The following is a 21,522-nucleotide window of genomic DNA, read 5'->3' on the forward strand; positions in this document are numbered from 1 at the left end:
CCATAGACTGTATAGTCCATGGGGTCGCAAAGAGTCGGACATGACTGAGCAACTTTCACTGAGAGGACTGGTTGCCTTTGAATTCTCCAAAAGAGAATCCCTTTCACTCTGAAAGTACTAGTGGCCTATGTCAATTTTTCTGGAGATTTGGCAGGAGTGATGGATGGAGGAAAGTTTTGTATCACGGCTGATTCTGTATGTCCCTTTGGACAAGTTTGTTCCACCAACTGAGGGTGCTCCCCTGTCACTCCTCCCCCGTGCCGAACGGGGTCCCTTCCTCCCTTCTTCCTCCCGGGAACAGATGCCTCCCTTTCTGTGTTCCACACAAAGTAGCACTGTTAGTTTCTTTCAGTTCAAGGCACCAGTTCACCTACAGGTACTGGAGTTCTCCCTTGAAAGAGAGTATCACAGTATATACCCAATAAAACTGTGCCTCTCGTGACCTGCTAGGAAATTAAGATTTCCTCCCTGGCATTACACATATGCACAATCACAGGCATCTATTACCCTAGTGGATTGCCAGCAGCTTGAGAATAGGAATTTGGAGAACTCAGTAAATGTTGAATTGATACAAGAATTCCCTAATTAACTGAGGAAATGGTATTAGCCGCATTTTATAAATTAGGAAATGACAGTTTGCAGAGACTAAGTGATTATTACTTCTGAGGTTCTTGGATCCTTTAATCAATAGAAACTAATAAGAGGCCAGTAGAGGAATTCAGGCGAGGCATTGTGGGGACTTGAGCTGTAGCAAGAGGGAGCTTAGAGAGGGAGTGGGTTGATTTCTGAGATGGAGTGAAGGTTGGGGTGGGTCCTTAAATGGAGAGAGGGGGGGGGCGGCCCCGGGGGGGGGGCTGGAGGTGTGGCTTAGGTAGTCTGCCCACCCCCCTGGTGGTGCTGTGTGCAGGGGTCATGTGCAGTTCCCTGCTTTCACTCCAGACTCCTCAGAAATGGCAGTTGGGTTTTTGGTCTTTTTGTGTTTTCTTACTCATAATTTGCCGCAACTGGGCATGCATGCAGTTATTTTTAGTCCCCTGTAGTTTCTTTGTATTTTCTTGCTCAAGGAAATGTTTGTTCAGGTGACAAAGAATCCCAGGTTTTAGGTGCCAGCTTGTCTCAGGACCACTCTACTGACGATCTGAGAGCTAGCCTTCAAACACAAGCCCACGGAGGCAGGATGTATCGGCATCAGACTCACAAATCAGTTCTTCCCCTGGTCCCCTGCTGAAGCGGCCCAGGAATGCACCGAAGGAGGTGAAACATCAAGCTTGGACCTCACCATTTCTGAGATGCACGTCCTAGTCCGTGTGTTTGTTGTTTCAGACTCAGCCAAAGCAAAAAGGCTTCGGAAAAGACTAACAAAATGCTCCTGATTCTATTCCCATTTCATGTCTGAGCTCACTGGGGACATCTCATCTGTAAGACAATTTTATTTGTTGAATTTAATGAGTCCCCTTGGTTATGACAGCAACATGTGTGTTGGTCCTTTTCAGACAAGCATGCTCTACTTTGTCCTTGGATAAGACAGTGGGAAGAGAGAACTACACAAACATCCTCAAAGACTTAGACCACTTGTGCTGGCTGTTTACAAAGCCAAAAGCTTCTGTTCTTACTGTAGTAATATTACAAAAATGTGCTCAAAATCGTTGGTTTAGGCCAGTGTATAGAATGATATATAGAGTAATACAAAATCCTCTAAGTGGTTTAGCAGACTAATAAGTGAAATTTATGGGCTGAAATTAAACAGAAGAATTGTTCAATTCCTAAATGGAGCACACAGCAACATATGGTTGTGTGAAAGTGCATTTGTGATGAGAATGAAGCAATTCAGAAGAGTTGCTGATTGGACGTGGGCCACTGTGTCTTCTCGCAAAGTATCTGATAATCTATTAAGCGCCTCTTGCATGATGACAGTGACAGAAAAGAGCCTGTGATTAAAAGCTGGATAAAACATCGAAAAACTATTTAACTGCTGTGAATTCTGTCAAAGCCTCAGAATTGTTCTTCTGATGCTTTATTCCTCAGTCTAGTTAATGCCGTAAGAACTCATCACAATGAGAGATCTCATCTGGACCCATCAATCTCAGTTCCAGGAAAGAACCTCTGCTCATGTGCATAAGGGTAAGTACAGGAAGACGTTCACAGGGCATGCATGCTGTCGACTCTGCGCCCCTGTGGGGAGCACCTAAAGCACCAGCACAGCTCAGGATAAACACTGGTGTGAGAGACACATCCGGGCGTGAATCTCAGTTCTGCCGCTTATCCCCGGTGTGACCTTCAGTGGGTTAGCTAGCCTCTCTGTGTCTCGGTTTCCTCATTTGTAAAATGAAGGTGGAAATGATGCCACCTATGAGAATACATGAATGAGAATTTGTAAAACACTTAGAACCATGCCTAGCAGATTGTGACTCTTATATATATATGTCCATCCCATGGGGAAATGCCAGAATAAACTGGGACATAGTCATCCAGTGGTGCAATTTCATAATAAACAGAAGCCCAAGGGAATGAATTAGGTCCACACATATCAAATAAGGCCTTGAAGATAGAACATTGAGTGAGAAGAGCAAGTTATAGGACAGCAATTAAAATATGCTGTTTTGGTAGATTTGAAAAGCAAAACAGTATGCCATATTTTGATGGACACACACAGAGACAATTAAAGTGTAAAAACGTGAGCCAGGGCTTCCCTGGTGCTCCAGTGATTAAGAATCTGCCTTGCAATGCAAGGGACATGAGTTTGATCCCCAGTCTGGGCAGATCCCAGGTACCTGGGAGCAACTAAGCACATATACCTCAACTAGAGAAAGCCCAAGTACAGCAACAAAGAGCCAGCATAGCCAAAAACAAGCAAATAAATAAATCTTAAAAAAAAAAAAAAAAAAAAGCATGAGCCAGAGGTTATTCCCCAAATACACTATTTTGGATAACTTTGAGAAGGGGACAAAGAAGCTGCAACTCTGGGACTTCCTTGGAGGTCCAGTGGTGAAGACTCCACGCTTCCACTGCAGGGGGCAAGGGTTCGATCCCTGGTCAGGGAACTATAATCCCACATGCTGTGGGGAGCTGCCAACAAATGAAAACAAGCTTCAGTTCTGCATGCGACAAAGTTAGCATCTGGTGGGACAGAGGTTTTCAAACTTGTGTGGGTGAGCGTGCTGCTTTGGAGGTGGTTCTGAGTCTACTATACGTGAAACTGTTTAACTCAGAATGGAACTTGAGCCCATGTGCTGGTATTCAAACCCAGACAAAACCCTCCTGGGGACTTGAACCCGTGATTTTTCAATTAGAACCACTCACCTGGTGTTTGTTTGGACTTACTGAGGCTCAGGTTCTTTGCATCTCATCACAGAAAGAATTCAGTGAGAGACAAATAGGTAAAAAATGGATTTTATTCAGAGAGAAACACTCTCCACAAACAGAGTGTAGGCCATGGCAGAGGGCAAATGTGGGGGCCTCAAAATGTGGTGTGGTTAGCTTTTATGGGCTGGGTCATTTCATAGGCTAATGAGTGGGCAGATTATCCCAAGTATTTGGGGGAAAAGGGTGGAGATTTCCAGGGGTTGGCCCACTGCCCACATTTTGGTCTTTGAAGGTCGACCTTGGATCTGGCATAGTGCCTCTGACTGTGTCATTTAGCTTATTAATGTGTTACAGTGAGCCTATACTGAGGATGAAGGTCTAGACAAGTTGACTTCTCTGCCATCTTGGACTCATTTGGTTCTAAGCAGTTAACGCTGTGCCCTTGGGCTATGTCTTTCTTTCAAAGGTTGTGCCTAGCCCCCTTCCCTCCTATTTCTTATGGATTCGCATGTCACCTAAGGTCCGCTGAATGCAGAGTTCCAAAGAATAGCAAGAAGAGATAAGAAAGCCTTCTTCAGTGATCAATGCAAAGAAATAGAGGAAAAGAACAGAATGGGAAAGACTAGAGATCTCTTAGATCTCTTTAAGAAAATTAGAGATACCAAGGGAACATTTCATGCAAAGATGGGCTCGACAAAGGACAGAGATGGTATGGACCTAACAGAAGCAGAAGATATTAAGAAGAGATGGCAAGAATACACAGAAGAACTGTACAAAAAACATCTTCACAACCAAGATAATCATGATGATGTGATCACTAATCTAGAGCCAGACATCTTGGAATGTGAAGTCAAGTGGGCCTTAGAAAGTATCACTACGAACAAAGCTAGTGGAGGTGACGGAATTCCAGTAGAGCTGTTTCAAATCCTGAAAGATGATGCTGTGAAAGTGCTGCACTCAATATGCCAGCAAATTTGGAAAACTCAGCAGTGGCCACAGGACTGGAAAAGGTCAGTTTTCATTCCAATTCCAAAGAAAGGCAATGCCAAAGAATGTTCAAGCTACCGCACAATTGCACTCATCTCACATGCTAGTAAAGTAATGCTCAAAATTCTCCAAGCCAGGCTTCAGCAATACGTGAACCGTGAACTTCCATATGTTCAAGCTGGTTTTAGAAAAGGCAGAGGAACCAGAGATCAAATTGCCAACATCCGATGGATCATGGAAAAAGCAAGAGAGTTCCAGAAAAACATCTATTTCTGCTTTATTGACTATGCCAAAGCCTTTGATTGTGTGGATCACAATAAACTGTGGAAAATTCTGAAAGAGATGGGAATACCAGACCACCTGACCTGCCTCTTGAGAAATCTGTATGCAGGTCAAGAAGCAACAGTTAGAACTGGACATGGAACAACAGACTGGTTCCAAATAGGAAAAGGAGGACGTCAGGGCTGTATATTGTAACCCTGCTTATTTAACTTGTATGCAGAGTACATCATGAGAAACGCTGGGCTGGAAGAAACACAAGCTGGAATCAAGATTGCTGGGAGAAATATCAATCACCTCAGATATGCAGATGACACCACCCTTATGGCAGAAAGTGAAGAGGAACTAAAATGCCTCTTGATGAAAGTGAAAGAGGAGAGTGAAAAGGTTGGCTTAAAGCTCAACATTCAGAAAACGAAGATCAGGGCATCTGGTCCCATCACTTCATGGGAAATAGATGGGGAAACAGTGGAAACAGTGTCAGACTTTATTTTTTTGGTCTCCAAATCACTGCAGATGGTGACTGCAGCCATGAAATTAAAAGATGCTTACTCCTTGGAAGAAAAGTTACGACCAACCTAGATAGCATATTCAAAAGCAGAGGCATTACTTTGCCGACTAAGGTCTGTCTAGTCAAGGCTATGGTTTTTCCCGTGATCATGTATGGATGTGAGAGTTGGACTGTGGAGAGGGCTGAGCGCCGAAGAATGGATGCTTTTGAACTGTGGTGTTGGAGAAGACTCTTGAGAGTCCCTTGGACTGCAAGGAGATCCAACCAGTCCATTCTGAAGGAGATCAGCCCTGGGATTTCTTTGGAAGGAATGATGCTAAAGCTGAAACTCCAGTACTTTGGCCACCTCATGCAAAGAGTTGACCATTGGAAAAGATGCTGATGCTGGGAGGGATTGGGGGCTGGAGGAGAAGGGGACGACAGAGGATGAGATGGCTGGATGGCATCACCAACTTGATGGACGTGAGTCTGAGTGAACTCCGTGAGTTGGTGATGGACAGGGAGGCCTGGCGTGCTGCGATTCATGGGGTCGCAAAGAGTCGGACACGACTGAGCAACTGAACTGAACTAAGGTCCCCACCCTCAAGACCTCTGCCTAAGCACCCTGAATCATGTTTATCTTTTCACCATTAGACCCCAGGGCTTGCCTCAATGTCTGACTCTCAGCAGCAACTTAATCATTAGTTGAATTAAATTTTAAAACAAGACATTTGGGCTTTTTAATTTTTTTTTTTTTTGCTAAAGTATAGTTGATTTACAGTGTTGTATTAATTTCTGCCGTACAGCAAAGAGATTCAGTTATACATATATTCTTTTTAAAATATTCTTTTCCACTGTGGTTTATCACAGGATATTGAATATAGCTCCCTGTGCTATACAGAAGGCCCTTGTTTTTTATCCATTCTATATATGTAAAACAAAACATTTTTGTAAAATGTTTGAACCATTCAAACGTCAAGACATTTATAAACATGTAGTATAATGAAGTAGACAGGTAACTTACACTAAAAGCTGTGTGATGGGTTAATAACAAAGGAGGGAGTGGTCGAGATGATGAAGGGTATCCTAACACAGTGGCTTTCCAGGCATTACACAGACATGAAAGGCAGTGCTGAGAATTAAGCACTGAGATGATGGAGGTGCCATTGAGGCAATTCTGAACTGTAGACGCTTCATCACTTCCAAGTTATATGATAAACATAAGGCACGCATTCAGATAGCCTATTCCCACCACAATCTCACATCCTTCTGGCTGGTCACTCACTCACAGCCATAGTCTTCCCCCTTCTCCCTCCCCTCAGAGGCCTCCAGCACACAGATCCTTCACTTGCTCTGACTCTGCTGCTGCTGCTAAGTCGCCCCAGTCGTGTCCAACTCTGTGCGACCCCACAGACAGCAGCCCACCAGGCTCCCCCATCCCTGGGATTCTCCAGGCAAGAACACTGGAGTGGGTTGCCATTTCCCTCTCCAATGCATCAAAGTGAAAAGTGAAAGTGAAGTTGCTCAGTCGTGTCCGACTCTTTGCGACCCCGTGGACTGCAGCCTACCAGGCTCCTCCGTCCTCCCACTCACATAACCCTTTCTTTTCCTCCTTTCTGGCCCTCATCAAGTTAGTGTCCACGATACAACTCGAACAGTTAGATCCTCTGAGAGGATCTTCAACCTACATCTTGCCAACTCTCTAGATCCCCTTACCCTGTTTTGTTTGAGCCCTCCTGGTGGAACCCCAATCCTGGATAAACACATCTTAATTTTAAGATGCCCTTCACCCTCAGGTTGCTGACCTGTGGAAGAAACTCAGAAAGCACAATGTCACTCAGGAAATGATTCTGACACAGTGGTCAACACCATGCAGACGGTCTGGAAGCCACAGAGCGGAAAGCCTCGCACAGCACGTTCAGGAGCTCGCGTCACATGGGCTAACAGATCAACCTAACACATTATTGACTCGGGGATTTTGCAGAAACTAACACCTGTGGCCAGCGATTCGTTATGTAAGTGAACACTGATGCATCTCCAGTCAAGACGTGTTAATACATCTCTAGTCGGCAAGTTGTTAAAAGACTCAGGAAGAAGCGAGGGGAAAGGCAGCCGGGGGGGGGTCAGCACCCTCAGAAAGGGGTGCAAGCAGATGAAAGGGGCCTGGAGCGAGTATCTCCCTGTCGGAGAGCCTCAGGGCAGCACCCCAGCCAGAGGGGCTCACCAACAGCCTGCTCATCCTCTATGCCTTTCACCTGCATCTGGGCTGAGCCGCATACGCGGGGCGGTGTAGATGACACCAGGTATGGCCGGGGCAGGAATGGCGTCGCCATCAACCTGGAGGTGGCAGGACTCATGTCGTATGAATATGCAGGGTCTGCTTTGGTGTTCCGGCCCTCCGTGCAGACTGACCCTCTCCTTTGTTCCAGCCTTTTGATTTATACTTAGCACACACGTGCGCTTTGTTTATCCTATCTTTGACATGTCGTACAGATCGATTACTTAAAATGTTATGTGATTTCCGCCTCTGCGTCACAAGTTCATTGCTTGTTATCCATCCCAGTTGCTTTCCTTGTTTTCTATACAGCAGAATTGAATTTCCTTATGTAATACTTTTTTTTAAGTTTAATGATTTTTTACAGTCTTCTAAACAATCAGCATTTATTTATTTTGGCTCTGTTGGGTCTTCACTGCTGTGCATGGGCTTTCTCTGGCTGCGGCAAGCGGGGGCTCCTCTCCAGTGGTGGTGCGTGGCTTCTCATTGCGCTGACTTCTCTGCTGCAGAGTATGGACTTAGTTGCCCCTCAGCACGTGGGACCTTCCTGGACGAGGGACCGAACCGGTGTCCCCAGCATTGTCAGGTAGATTCTTAACCATTGGACCACCAGGGAGGTTCTGTAATACTTTAAGCATCTATACTTCTGGGAGGCTCCTCCCTTGCCCCGGCTTCATCAGGCTGGCTCCTCCCTCTGCCAGCCTTTCCTCATGCCCTTTGCATGGCCACACCCCCTTCCCGGAGGCTCACAGGCAACGTGTCCTTCCTCTGTGGTGACCCTGATTGTCCTTTCCTCCATGAAGGCAGGAGCCATGTGTGCCTTAAACTTTGCTGGATCCAGGCACATAATATTTGTTAAATGACCGAAAAGGTGTTAAACCTCACCAGGCATATACACAGGCAGAATTACAACTGAGTCCCTGTTCTCTTTCCTACTTGAATTTCTGTCTTATCACTTTCGCATTTCTGGTGTGCATGAGCTTCCTTGCAAACTCCACAAAACATTCCACCTTTTCTTCTGATGACCTAGAACTTGGATTGAACTCTCATACTAATTCCAGGAATCACACCTCCTCTGCAAGGCCTTCCTTAACTTTTCCAAGGTTGGTGTATTCCAACAGCACCTGGGTTTCCTTTTACCTCTGGTGCTAATCACAGTATTTTGTGACTGCTCTTTGTTTGCTTGGATTTATTATTTATTTGGCTGCACCAGGTCTTAGTTGACGCACGTGGGCTCTTTTCATTGAGCAGGCAGACTCTTAGTTGCTGCATGTTGGATCTAGTTCCCTGACCAGGGATCGAACCTGGGCCCCCTGCATTGGGAGCATGGAGTCTTAGCCACTGGACCACCAGGGAAGTCCCTGTGATTGTTTATTAGTCCATCTCTCCACTAGTCTTGGCCTTGCTAGTCTTTCAGCTCAGTGCCTTTTATGAAGCAGACGGCTGGGTCAGGGTTTGTGGAGGAAGGAGCAGAGGCAGGCCTAGGCATCAAGCCTTCCTTCTCTTGGGCTTCACCATGATCCTATTTGCCTTCAGTGGTCCAACCTCTCCTGAGCAGAAGGCACCCCAGCCTGGCCTTGTCCCTCCAAACCAGTGGCAGCTCAAGAGAAACCCAAGTAGAGGAAGGGAACAGTGGCCCTCTCCCTCCTCCCGCCCAACACTCCTTCCCCCGGAGCATCCTGGCATGTGTCCTCCAGAAGCTCCCGTCTTCCCTTGAATCTTATCAGAGCTCCTCCTGGAGTGTAAAGTGAGCGGTCAGGGGAGTCCTTTCTGTCCTCTTTGATACCAGATCAAAGAGAAGAGAATCCAGGAGCGTACATTAATTCAGGGAGCAGACACTCATCATCGACCTCTTTGTAATGCCACTTGATAAATGGTTGTTAAAGCCGAGAAGTGATTTTCGTCATTGTCATTTGTCTATTTTTAGACCAAGGAGTTCATCTGACATTGCAGGGGCCTCTGCGCTGTGTGAATCTCACTGTCCCACTGCTTATAGCTTTGCAAATGGGGAGTGGCCGGCGCCTTTAGACCACGCCCTCTTTGGACCACTCCCCCACCCCATCCCTTCGCTCGTAGGGAACAAGGGCATTGTATTAGCCTGACCTTGACTGACCCAGGAGGTATAGGGGCTGCTCTTGCTTCTCTACGTTCCTTGTTTTTTCCAGTTCTCTGCATCCATGCCCTTTGCGTGTGGCTTCACAGCTCCCCCTGCTGGAGGTGCCTTGTATTTCAACACACACTGAGCGTGGCCTGTGGGAGGCAGTGACCTAACACGTCTGCGCCTCAACCTTCAGAAACCTCACCTGTGCTTCTGACTCTGCCATAAAAAAGGACTGGTGGTGGCTGTCCCTTCAGCATGAACCCCAGAACCAGGCAAGCAATGTAGAGCCACCCCATCCAATTCACGGTCAACAGCTGTCACCCCTCCTGACTTGCAGATGCATGAACAAGGGTGAACACTGAGCTGTGGTGTGGTTTCTTAGGCAGCAGTCACTGACTGACCCAGCTCTCTACCCTCTGTGTTTCTCCAGCCTCCTAGAAGAAAGGAAACGAACATTTCTAGGCACCTGCAGGGTGTTTTCACATACGGTATTATGTTTATTTTTTCAAACGTTCTATGAGGTAGGCATTCTTTGTCGCATCCTACAGACAAAGGCAACTGAGGCTCAGAGAATGAAGTAACTCATCTGAAGTTATGCTTTTAGTAAGTGACAGATTTAGGATTCCAAACCAGGTCTTCCGACTTCACGAGAAACTCCACTTGCACTGCCAAATCCTTTACAGAGATCAGCTGAGGTCGCCAGAACATCTGATTGCCGTCTCCATGGAAGGTAATTATAGGCTTTGTACCCCAACACTAGTCATCAGGGGAAAGAGATCTTCACCTCATTGTGTATAAATCAGGAGGGAAAACTGTTTAACAGAGTGTAAGATGGGATCAGGCACCACTGTCACAGACGAAATTCACCCTAATAGTTATGCCAATGCGGATAATGAACGCCCATGCATAATTAGCTATTTGGAATTACCCTTTTATCTTTTGAGATCAAAATATCATCTTGTCCTCTGACTCAGAATGCCTCTGATACGCTTGCTGAATTAATGTAATGTCTGTCATTTTGGAAACCCAGTACCATCCTCCCTCCTAGCGTTTGAAATTCATTTCTTGCAAAATTATCACGCTGCAATTCGCCATAGGCTTCTCTGCACAGATTTTGGTCAAGAAGCTTTGAAGTAATTTTAATAGTACGCCTTAGGCGGGTAGAAAAACAATGTTAATTTTTAACCTAAACAGAACACAAAGGTATGGGAGGAAAACTTTTTTCTTTGATCTCCTAAAAGCAACATTTCTCACATATCTCCTGGTAGCAAATGAACAAGGAGGAACAAGATGAAAAAAATCAGGGCAGAGAAGGGTACAAATGAATGTCTTCTTTTGTGCATAAAACCCAAGTCACTCAAAGGGTATTAAATTATTTTGTAATTTGAGAGACATGGACAATAGCCCCCCTTATCCACAGGGGATTATGTTCCAAGACCCCCAGTTTTGGCACCCTGAAGCCACAGCTAGTACCAAACCCTATATACAGTTAATTTTTTCCTATACACTTTATTTTTTCCTATACATACATACTTATGATAAAGTTTGATTTATAAATTAGGCACAGTAATATATTAACAATGTAAAATAGAATGATTATAACAATACACTGTCATAAAAGTTATAGAAATGTGGTCTCTCAAAATATCTTTTTTAAAAAATATTTTTATTTTTTTAACCGTGCTGGGTCTTAGTTATGGCACTGAAGATCTTCAATCTTCATTGTGGCACTTGAACTCTTAGGTGCATTGTGAGGGATGTAGTTCCTTGACCAGGGATCAAACCCAGACCCCCTGCATTGGGAGCATGAAGTCTTAATCACTGGATCACTGGGGAACTCCCCTCAAAGTATTTTACTGTAGTATTCTCACCATTCTTCTGCTTGTGATGATGTGAGATGGTAAGACACCTGCGTGATGAGATGAAGTGAGACAGTAGAATTTCCTAGAATAAGGGCACTTGGGGGAGTCCTGGAGAGACAGCAGACACTTCTTATTCATTGTCAAAGTCGTTAGTGACTCTGGCTTTGCCAATTCCAGACTGGCCAAAGGATACATCTCAACATCCATGACCTCTGATGTTAACAGGGCGTTGGTATGGGGTAGACCCCTCCAGTACTGAGACCACCATGCATGCAATTCAATATGGTTGATATTGTGGATGGCATTTAGCATTTCCATGAAGCTGAAGAGAAGTGGAGGACGTGACAGAGCAATACAATTCATGAAGTTTAAAAAAGGCAGGGGACTCACCACCAGGTGTTTGAATTCTGGCCCTAATCCAGATGTTGCAATTTTTTGTCCCCATATTCCCTGATAGGAAACTTCTTACTAAATAATTGGGATTGAGTTGTAAAGTTGAAAAAAAAAAAAAAAGTCATGTCCAGCCCTTTTGGGGGTTTTATTGTTTGTTTGCTGGTTTTAAAGCAACTGTTAGAATTTCATTTTCTTAATCTTTGTGATATATTTTCTAAGCGTTAAAGTTGTAATAGCCTCATTTTAGTCTAGCTGCCTTCATGTTTGGAGGAGAGCAGGAAACATACTCACAAACTTTACCCATATGTTTTCTTTTTTTATTAATTAACTAATGTATTTCTTTTATTATTTTTGGCTGCACCGGGTCTTCGTTACTGCGTGAGAGCTTTCTCTGGTTGTGGCGAGCAGGGGCTCCTCTCTGGTTGTGGTGCGTGGACTTGTCATTGCAGCAGCTTCTCTTGCTTGCAGAGCACAAGCTCTAAGTGCCTCCCGTGGGTGCGGCTCCCCAGCTCAGGTGCTCCACACCACCTGGAATCTTTCTAGACCAGGGACGGAACCCGCGCCCTCTGCATTGGCAGGCACATTCTCATCCACTGTACCGCCTGGAAAGTCCACCCATATGTTTTCTTATTTCATGTTCAAAACAATTTAATGTTCCAAGCATGCCCTGTGAGTCTCATTTCACAGATTAGGAATCTGAGACCTAAAGAGGTTATGTATTTTCCTTGCTCAAGGTCACATAACTCACAAATACGAATCTGGGTTTTGAACTCAGCTTTGATGGGCCTGCAAAGAATATTCTAATTCTCTTTTTCTCTTAGAGTTTTTTTCTGAATTTTAAGTCTTAAATTCTGCCAAGATGACTTAAATAATCTGTGCTCTTTCACTTTATCATTTTCAACTTCTAAAATGTTTAATCTTTGGCCAACTCTTGTCTTATCTTTGATAAAAATAATTTTGGTATCATTTGTAATCATTTTGAAATATTTGTAATCTCTCAATAGCCAGGTCCCCCAAGATCTATCAAAATTGGACTTGACTAAAAATTTATATGTACAAATAAGAAATGTGTTCATATAGAAATGCATGTACTGAATGGAATTGGTGGCATTGATAGAAATTACTCTGTATTAGGAGAAAGAGAGAAGTTCATATTTTAAAGGTCAAATGACTCACTAAAAAAACACAACTAACATATTTTATAATTGCTCAAATGTTATTTCCTCTTTGAGAGCTGTTAGAGATGTTTCTTTTCACAAAAAGGTACAGAATAAATTTTCCAGAAGTAAAACCCAGTTTGAAATCTTCTGTTTAGAGTATATGCCTGGGGCTAATGCGAAGAGTTGACTCATTGGAAAAGACTCTGATGCTGGGAGGGATTGGAGGCAGGAGGAAAAGGGGACGACAGAGGATGAGATGGCTGGATGGCATCACGGACTCGATGGACGTGAGTCTGAGTGAACTCCGGGAGATGGTGATGGACAGGGAGGCCTGGCGTGCTGGGATTCATGGGGTCGCAAAGAGTCGGACACGACTGAGCGACTGAACTGAACTGAACTGAGCGGAAAGTAACCTTTACCAATACTTAGTTGCGATTTCAAAAAAAAAAAAATTTTTAAGCGACAAGCTCTTTACTGCCACCTACCGGTAGAAAATGCAATCGACTGCTAAGTGCACAGAGGACTGCCTTGAACAGAGAACCCGAGCTTTGGATGGAGCTCTGTCCCCGGTAGTTCAGCTGAAGAATCCACCTGCAATGCGGGAGGCCCCAGTTTCATTCCTGGGTCGGTAAGATCCGCTGCAGAAGAGAAAAGCTACCCACTCAGTATTCTTGGGCTTCCCTGGTGGTTCAGACGGTAAAGAATCCGCCTGCTGGAGACCTGGGTTCAATCCCTGGGTTGGGAAGACCCCCTGGAGGAGGACATGGCAACCCACTCCAGTACTCTTGCCTGGAGAATCCCATGGACGGAGGAGCCTGGCGGGCTACAGTCCATGGGTTCAGAAAGAGTCGGACACGACCGAGTGACTAAGCACAGCACAGCACATCTGTGTTTATTACAAGTCCCAGGTGTCCTGGCATCTATCCAGTTAACACTTGTCTGGTGTCCTTTTTTTGTAAAACTCTGAATTGGATGATAAATTATATGGTTATTACTGGATCTTTCCATACATCATGTAAAATACTTGAGTTAGTCTGATCTCTCCCAACTAAGTGCCCGCACACATCTTTAATCTGAGCCTTCCTTCTAGCTCCCATTCTCTTTCCTGCCTTCACAATCAAGCTCCTTGAAAAAGTAATCTGTACACCATTTCTGCTTTATTACATCTTATTCTTCCCTCAACTCACAGGACACTCACTTCTGCCCTAAGTAGCTCAAAATTCCGCCACTTACAAGCTCAAATCAGTAGGCACCTTTCTGCCTTTGCCTTAATTCCAGCTGGTTTAACAAAGTACCGTAAAGAGAGTGGTTTATAAGCAGCAGAAGTTTATTTCTCACAGTTATGAAGACTGGAATCTGAAATCAAGGTGCCAGCATGACTAGATTTTGATGAGAACCCTCTGCCAGGTTGCAGACTGCAAATTTCTTGTTCTAGAAATTGGTAGAAAGGAATGACCTAGCTCTCTTGTCTCTTCTTATAAGGGCACTAATCTTACCATGAGGGCTCCACCCTCATGACCTGACTACCTTCCCAAGACCCCACCTCCAAATACCATCACTGTTGGGAGTGAGATTTCAGTATATGAATGTGGGGGACACATTCAACCTTTGTTTTTAACATTTAGTTATTTATCTGGCTGTGTTGGGTCTTAGTTGCAGCACGCAGGATCTCCTATCTTCCTTGCCACATGCAGGACCTTTTAGTTACAGCACGTGGGATGCAGGTTCCTGACCAGGGATTGAACCCAGGGCCCCTGCACTGGGAGCTCCGTCTTAGCCACTGGACCCTAGGGAAGTCCCCAGTCTGAAAGTCTTTGCCTTGCTTCGTATATCGGCAACACTGTTCTCAGTTGCTGGTCTTTGCTCCCCACCGCACTCCCATCTCCTGTGACACTTTCTCCTGCTCCTCCTGCATTCTGACTTCCTTTCAGTGTCCTTTGTAATTTCCTCTTCCTCTGCTTGTAGCTAAAACCTTGTGTCTCTATTAGACCATCCCTGGGCAATCACACATCATGGATTCCTCTGCAGTCAAGTTGCTAAGGACTTCTTAACTCATCCACTCAGTCATTCATTCAGAAATATTTATGGAATGTCTACAAAATGCGTGTCTTGGGATATGGCAGCAAACAAAATGCAGGGAAGTTACCGCTCTGTGTGTGCGGAGGGAAAATAGACTGCACAGTATATTAGAGGGTGATAAGTGATGTAGAATAGAATAATAGAGATTAGGAGTTGGGGGAGGTTGTATTAATAATTTTCAGTGGAAGGGATGGGGAAGGCTTCCTTGAGCAGGTAGCAATTTAGCTGCCTTGAAGGAAGAGAAAGAGTGAGTTATGAAGGAACTTGGAGAAAGAGCGAAGGAACACACAGTGCAAAGACCCTGAGGCAAGAATGTGGGTGTCATCCTCAAGGGATGGCAAAGGAACAAGTATGGCTCTGGAACAAAGGCAAGAGGGGGAGGGTGGTAGGGATGGGGTTAGAGGACCCTAGAGGCCATTGTGAGGACTTTAGCTCCCGTGAATGAACTGATGAGCCAGTGTAGGGTTTTACGTTGAGTAGTGGGATAGTCTTATTTATGTATTTCTGTCTTTAAGTTACTTATTTATTTGGCTGTGCTGGGTCTTAGTTGCAGCATGCAGGATATAAAGTTGCGGCATGCAGGGATCGAACCTGGGCCCCCTGTATTGGGAACCCAGAGTCTTAGCCACTGGAGCACCAGGGAAGTCCCTTATTTATGTTTTAATAGACTCACTGTCTTAGATCAGGTTTCCTGGGAAACAGACCCAAACTCAGAGTGTTTACAGGAGGTTTATTGGTTATTGGAGACACCAGTAATGGAGTGCCTGTCTGCTCACTCATGTCTGATCTTTGCAGCCCTATGGACTGTAGCCCACCAGTCTCCTCTGTCCATGGAATTTTCCAGGTAGGAGTACTAGAGTGGGTTGCCATGCCCTCCTCCAGGGGATCTTCCTGATCCAGGAATTGAACTCGCATCTCCTGCATTGCAAACAGATTCTTAACTGCTGAGCCAGCAGGGAAGCCCTGTAAGTGTGTCAGGGAAGCCGAACTGGGCAGAGGAAGAAGCTGAATTGGGATACAATTGCAACAGAGGCCACGGGATGGCTTTTCAGAATGACCCTAGATCTCTTTACCATATTTAACCAGTCCCCATATGCAGGTGGCCTCCAGGGAGACAGCTGTACCCTTGGGCAAGGCAGCACCCTTCAGCTCAGAGCTATTTCCAAAAGCAGATTCAGCTAAGAGTCATTAGCAGTCCTCTCTCCATCCAGAAAGGGAGATCTTGATGGTATATCACTGCATCCTCTTAGCTCCACCTGGTCTATTTAGTTAGAGTCTAGAAACATTCCTTCACCTCCTGGTTGGCCCTTGCTGCTGCAGCCTGCCTCAAAGAGTGAATGATACTCACCATCTTCCCCCTCTGATACTCCTGGTAGGTACCTCCCCCCGCCAGTCCATTCTCAACACAACAATGTGGATGATTCTGCTAAAACACAAGTCAGCTCATGTTACTTCTCTTCTCAAAACCATCAGGTAACTACTCTCCATTCCAGAGTGAAAGTGAGAATCTCTTTCATGATTTATATCATATTCTCACTTGAGACTACATCTCTAATCTCATCTGTATTCTTCTCGTCTTTATTCATTCTGCTCCCATTACACCAGCCTTCTTCCTCTTCCTTGAACACATTTTGTAAAACAGTTTGGCAGTATCTGCTTTCCTACTCATCTTGGAGAGGACTTAAACAAGTAGGACAATCAAAACACAAGATGCCTCGGACTGAAATGTTAAGAATTCCATCTGGTGGTGTTAAAAAAAGTTGTCTTCTGCAAAGAGTGTGTGATTGTTTATTATCATTTAAGCTAATTCTTAATTTAAAAGAATTCAACTATTGGCTGCAGAAAGAAAGAGATTCTAAAAAGAATCATTTAAATAGTACACATTACTTAAGCAGTGTGTGCCGTAGGCAAAGGCTGCCTAGTAATCCTGAAACCCTTGAAAAGAACATCTGATTAGTTTTAAAGGTTTCCCAGCTATTAGCCTGGGCTTCCCATGTGGCTCAGTGGTTAAGAATCCACCTGCCAACCAGGAGATGCGAGTTCAGTCCCTGAGCCAGGAAGATCCCCTGAAGAAGGAAATGGCAACCCACTCCAGAATTCTTGCTGGGAAATCCCATGGACAGAGGAGCCTGGCAGGCTACAGTCCACGGGGTTGCAAACAGTCAGACATGACTTAGTGAGTAAACAGCAGCAGCAGCAACTATAAGCTCAAAGAATTAAACTTATTGTTTAAGTGACTAAGTGCCGGGAGCCGCCATGGGAGATCCCACCCATGACAAAGTCATGTGGAAGAGAACTGTTAAGTAAGGCTTCAGAACTCAAGGGGCTCCCTAGGCTTTCTTGAGCATCTACCCCAAACCCAGAATCTGTCTGTTTTACTGTTTCATGACTTTCACCAACTCCTCTGACATTAACAGGGGGCTAACCCTGACCACCTTTCTCTGGAGAAAATCAACTTAGGGCTATAGCTAATAAGTCTCCTGGACATGAGAGGAATATTTCAAATCAAACCCCCTCTGTTAGCATTCTAGCTTGCAGGTATATCCAGACCCTTACAGCTACACATGTGATTATTTCCAGCCTCCCAACTGTGAGAGGCACGGAAAGCCTAAAACATAGAGTCTTTGAAAGAGTTAAAAGTTATTAGAGTAGTGCTAGTGCTGATGTAGGATTTCATTATTGGGCCAATGCTTGCTGCTAAGTTCCCATATCTCTTATCCACTGTGCACCTGGGAATGCATTAGTTAACATAGTGAGAATGCTAGAAAAACAAATGTAGCCTTGAATTTAACCATATCAAACTTTTGAGCTAATTGGTTCTTTCTCGTAACTCATTGCACCTTTGCTCTGTGAAAAACGTAACTCTGTTTGGCATTTTCTGAGGCTGACATAGATTAAAAACATAAAGAAAAAACACTTTGAGGAAAAACAAGTTTTTTGGTTGAGCAGCCTTTATCAAAAGAGGGTCATAAAATGTTCACAGGCCTCCAAGGCCAGAAGATACTGTACACAACATCTTTTGTGGAAAAGGTATGCAGAAAAATCATGGTTTCGATAAAGGCAATACTGCTGGAATGTTGGGCTGACTCTGTATGACCTTGCATCTTTCATTTCCTCTATGTACAAAAAAGGTATATAAGTACCGTTTAAAAATAAAGCTGTGGATCTCGCTCATCAAAGCAGCTTGATCTCCTCGGTCAATCATTTTCCTCCTCTTACTCTGTCTTTCAGGCTAGTTCCCATCTGGAGTACAGAGATCCGCTGTGTCTACTTATTTGCCTGGGTTTCTAAGAACTGAACTGGAAGGCGCCCTGCGCCTTCACTCCCCCGGGAGACCAGGAGGGCACCTGTGGCCTCACATAGATGGTGCAAGTCTCTTGTCTTGAGACTTTATTGATTTTCTGTGTAAACCAAGGAACTCCAGCCTCTTTTCTTCTCTCCTCTAGTTTCTTATCTACAACATTCTTATCTCTCTTTCTCTCTATCAATCGTTGACGCCGTTTCTCCTTCGAGTTTCCCTGGATCCTGCGGGGGCTGGACCCCGGCAACTAAGCAAGATGGTTTCCTTAGGGTAGAAAGTGAATGAAGAGCTACAGAGAAACATTAATGATAAAGAATTAGAAGAAAAAATCCACAGATTTTTGCATACACAAAATCACACATACTATTTTGGCTATTTAAGAGATTTTCAAGGGTAATTTTTACTTCATTGGTTGGCAAATAAGAACTAGACTCTATTCAAAGGATCTGAATAGACGATTTTTTCCAAAGAAGACAAAAAGATGGCCAGTAGATACCTGAAAACATGGCCGATATAACTGATCATCAGGGAAATGCAAATCAAAACCACAATGACATGTCACCTGAAACATGTTAGATGGTTATCATCAAAAAGACGAGAAGCAGAAAGCGTTGGTGAAGATGTGGAGAAAAGGAACGCTTGTGCGCTATTGGTAAGAGTGTAAATTGATGAGGTCACTATGAAAAGCAATATAGTTTCCTCAGAAAATTAAAAATAGAAGTATCATATGATCCAACAATTCCACTTCTGGATCTTTATCCAAACTCTAAGTTGTCAGATGACAGTCAGCATTTTATAGCAACAAAGTATTTGTTAAATTAAACTATGAATATTGTCTTTTAGAGATAATGCTGTCACACACTTAATAGGCTACAGCATAGTATAAACATAACTTTTATATGCACTGGGAACCCAAAACATTTGTGTGACTTACTTTATTGCAATATGAGCGGTCTGAGACAGAACCCACAACATCTCTGAGATATGCCTATATTGATCAGATCTTATGGCTATAAATGTCCTAAAATATGGGAAAATGAAAATATTGATGATTTAAATTCATAAAAGTTTTAAATGTTTTATGTATCAAAATTCATTAAATTAAAAGACAATAAGAAAACTATTTTCAACAAATATAAATATAAAGAGTTAATATCCTTAATATATAAAGGGCTCTTACAAATAGATTAAAGGCAAAATATACAGATAATTTACAAAAGAAATAGAAGCACCTAATAAACACAAAAATATTTAATCTCATTAATGAAAAAATACTTTGCTCCTTGAATTAGAATTTTTTTAATGCTAATGTAGGTAGGATATGATAGAAATGTACTTGTTAAAGGAAGACATACATGTTGATACAATGCCAGCATGAACAAAGAGCCTTAAAATAATATTTGTAAAGGAAATCATCCAAAATGCGGGTGAAGTATTATGCACAGAAGTGGCAATATCATTTACTACAGGGGAAAAATGGGCGTAACCTATACGTCCAACAATAGGGGACCAGATAGTGTAGACAAATGGTTACTCAATTAAGTTATATTTTCTAAGACTACTAATTAAATATGAAAATGTTTATATGTTAGGTGAAAATAAGCGGATGTAAATTTGTTATTTATAGTATAATAGCAAAATTTTAATGGGAAAAAGCAATATATGATTTGTATTTGGTATGATATAATTTATTCTCTCAGAAAAAATAGAAAAAGGAACTTTCTTTAACCAGTGGTTAAGACTCTGGGCTTCCACTGCATGGGGCACGGGTTTGATCCCTGGTTGGGGACCTAAGATCCCACATGCTTCGTGGTACAGCAAAAAAAAAAGAAAAAAAAATTTCTTCCTCATATTTTTCCTTATTTTCCAAACTCCCTTTTATAATTTTGTGCAGCTTTTGTAGTCAGAAAAAATATTCTTCCCCAGAGCCTTCGGGATAAAATCCAAATTCCTTAGCATCTCGTGTAATCATGATCGGGCCTGGGCCTTGAATGTTCACTTTCTCGCCATTTCCTCGTCCAGACTTTCCTGTGGTCCTGCCAAATTGCTTGCATTTCCCTAATTGCCATGTCATCCCTGTCTTGGGGTTGTTTACTCGCTGTTTTGTTTATTTTTGCCTGGGATGCTCCTGAATGCCCTTCTCCCCCTCTGGCCTGGCTAACTGGCCTCTTCAAGCCCCAGCCCTATGTTTTCAAGGGATAGCCTCCTCCGCGGTGCCTTGGGGTAGGTCCAATGCCTCCTCCTCTGTGCTGCCATCACAGTCCGTGGTTCCCTTCTCATAGCACTGCTCACCCTGAATTGCAGTCAGAGTGAGCAAGCCTCCCTGGTTTGCCTCTCCCTAACTCTTACTCTCTGTTATCTTGTTCCCATCTTAGACGAGGAGCATTTAACTCCACAAACTGTTCACATCATCTCCGTGTTTGACATTTTTTATTCTTCCCAGTATACAGATTGTCTCTCTCCTGATCTTTTTTTGACCAATTTTTTTTTTCAATTTAGAAAAATATTTATTTGGGGCTGCACTGGGTCTTGGGTGCAGCGTGGGGGCTTTCTCTAGTTACAGCGAGCTGGGGCTCCTTTCCAGTTGTGGGGCACAGGCTTCTCATCGTGGCAGCTTCTCTTGCTGTGGAGCACGGCCTCTAGGGCACTCAGCCTCAGTAGCTGCTGCGTGCGGGCCCAGTAGCTGCAGCTCACAGGCTTAGCTGCCCTGTGGCATGTGGGATCTTCCTGGACCAGGGATCAACTGGTGTCCCCTGCATTGCAAGGTGGATTCTTAACCAGTGAACAACAAGGGAAGCCCTTTTTTCAAGGTGTTTTTTTTTTAATTGAAGTATAGTTGAATTACAATGTTGCATTAATTTCTCTTTTTAAAAAATATTTACTTATTTGGCTGCATGGGGTCTTAGTTGCAGCACTCAAAACCTTCCATCTTCATTGGGGCATGTGAACTCTGAGTTGCTGCATGCAAACTCTTAGCTGTGGCATGCGGGGTCTCAGTTCTGTGGCCAACAATCAGACCCGGGCCCCCTGCATCGGGAGCCGCAGTCTTAGCTACTGGACCACCAGGGAAGTCCCTGTTAATTTCCGCTGTGCAGCAGTGTGATTCAGTTCTGCATAAATATGCATTCTTTTTTCAGTGTTCTTTTCCATTGTAGTTTATCATCTCTTATGCAGTTTACTCACTTTAGTCTTAAGTTTATCAGGTGATAAAAGATAAGGAGGAGGTAGAAGGGTGACTTGTCCTGTCAACAGGTGATACAGGCCACTCTCATTGTGGTGATATCTGAAGATG

General features: G+C 43.9%; 1 non-coding gene across 1 annotated transcript; it reads right to left on the reverse strand.

Annotated features, from left to right (window-relative positions):
- Positions 1–8,617: 8,617 nt before the first annotated feature.
- On the reverse strand, positions 8,618–8,690 carry TRNAW-CCA. The gene has a single exon. It is a non-coding gene; the product is annotated as a tRNA-Trp (tRNA).
- Positions 8,691–21,522: the final 12,832 nt, after the last annotated feature.

Source organism: Oryx dammah, unplaced genomic scaffold, assembly GCF_014754425.2.
Source record: "Oryx dammah isolate SB20612 unplaced genomic scaffold, SCBI_Odam_1.1 HiC_scaffold_6, whole genome shotgun sequence".
NCBI lineage: Eukaryota > Metazoa > Chordata > Mammalia > Artiodactyla > Bovidae > Oryx > Oryx dammah.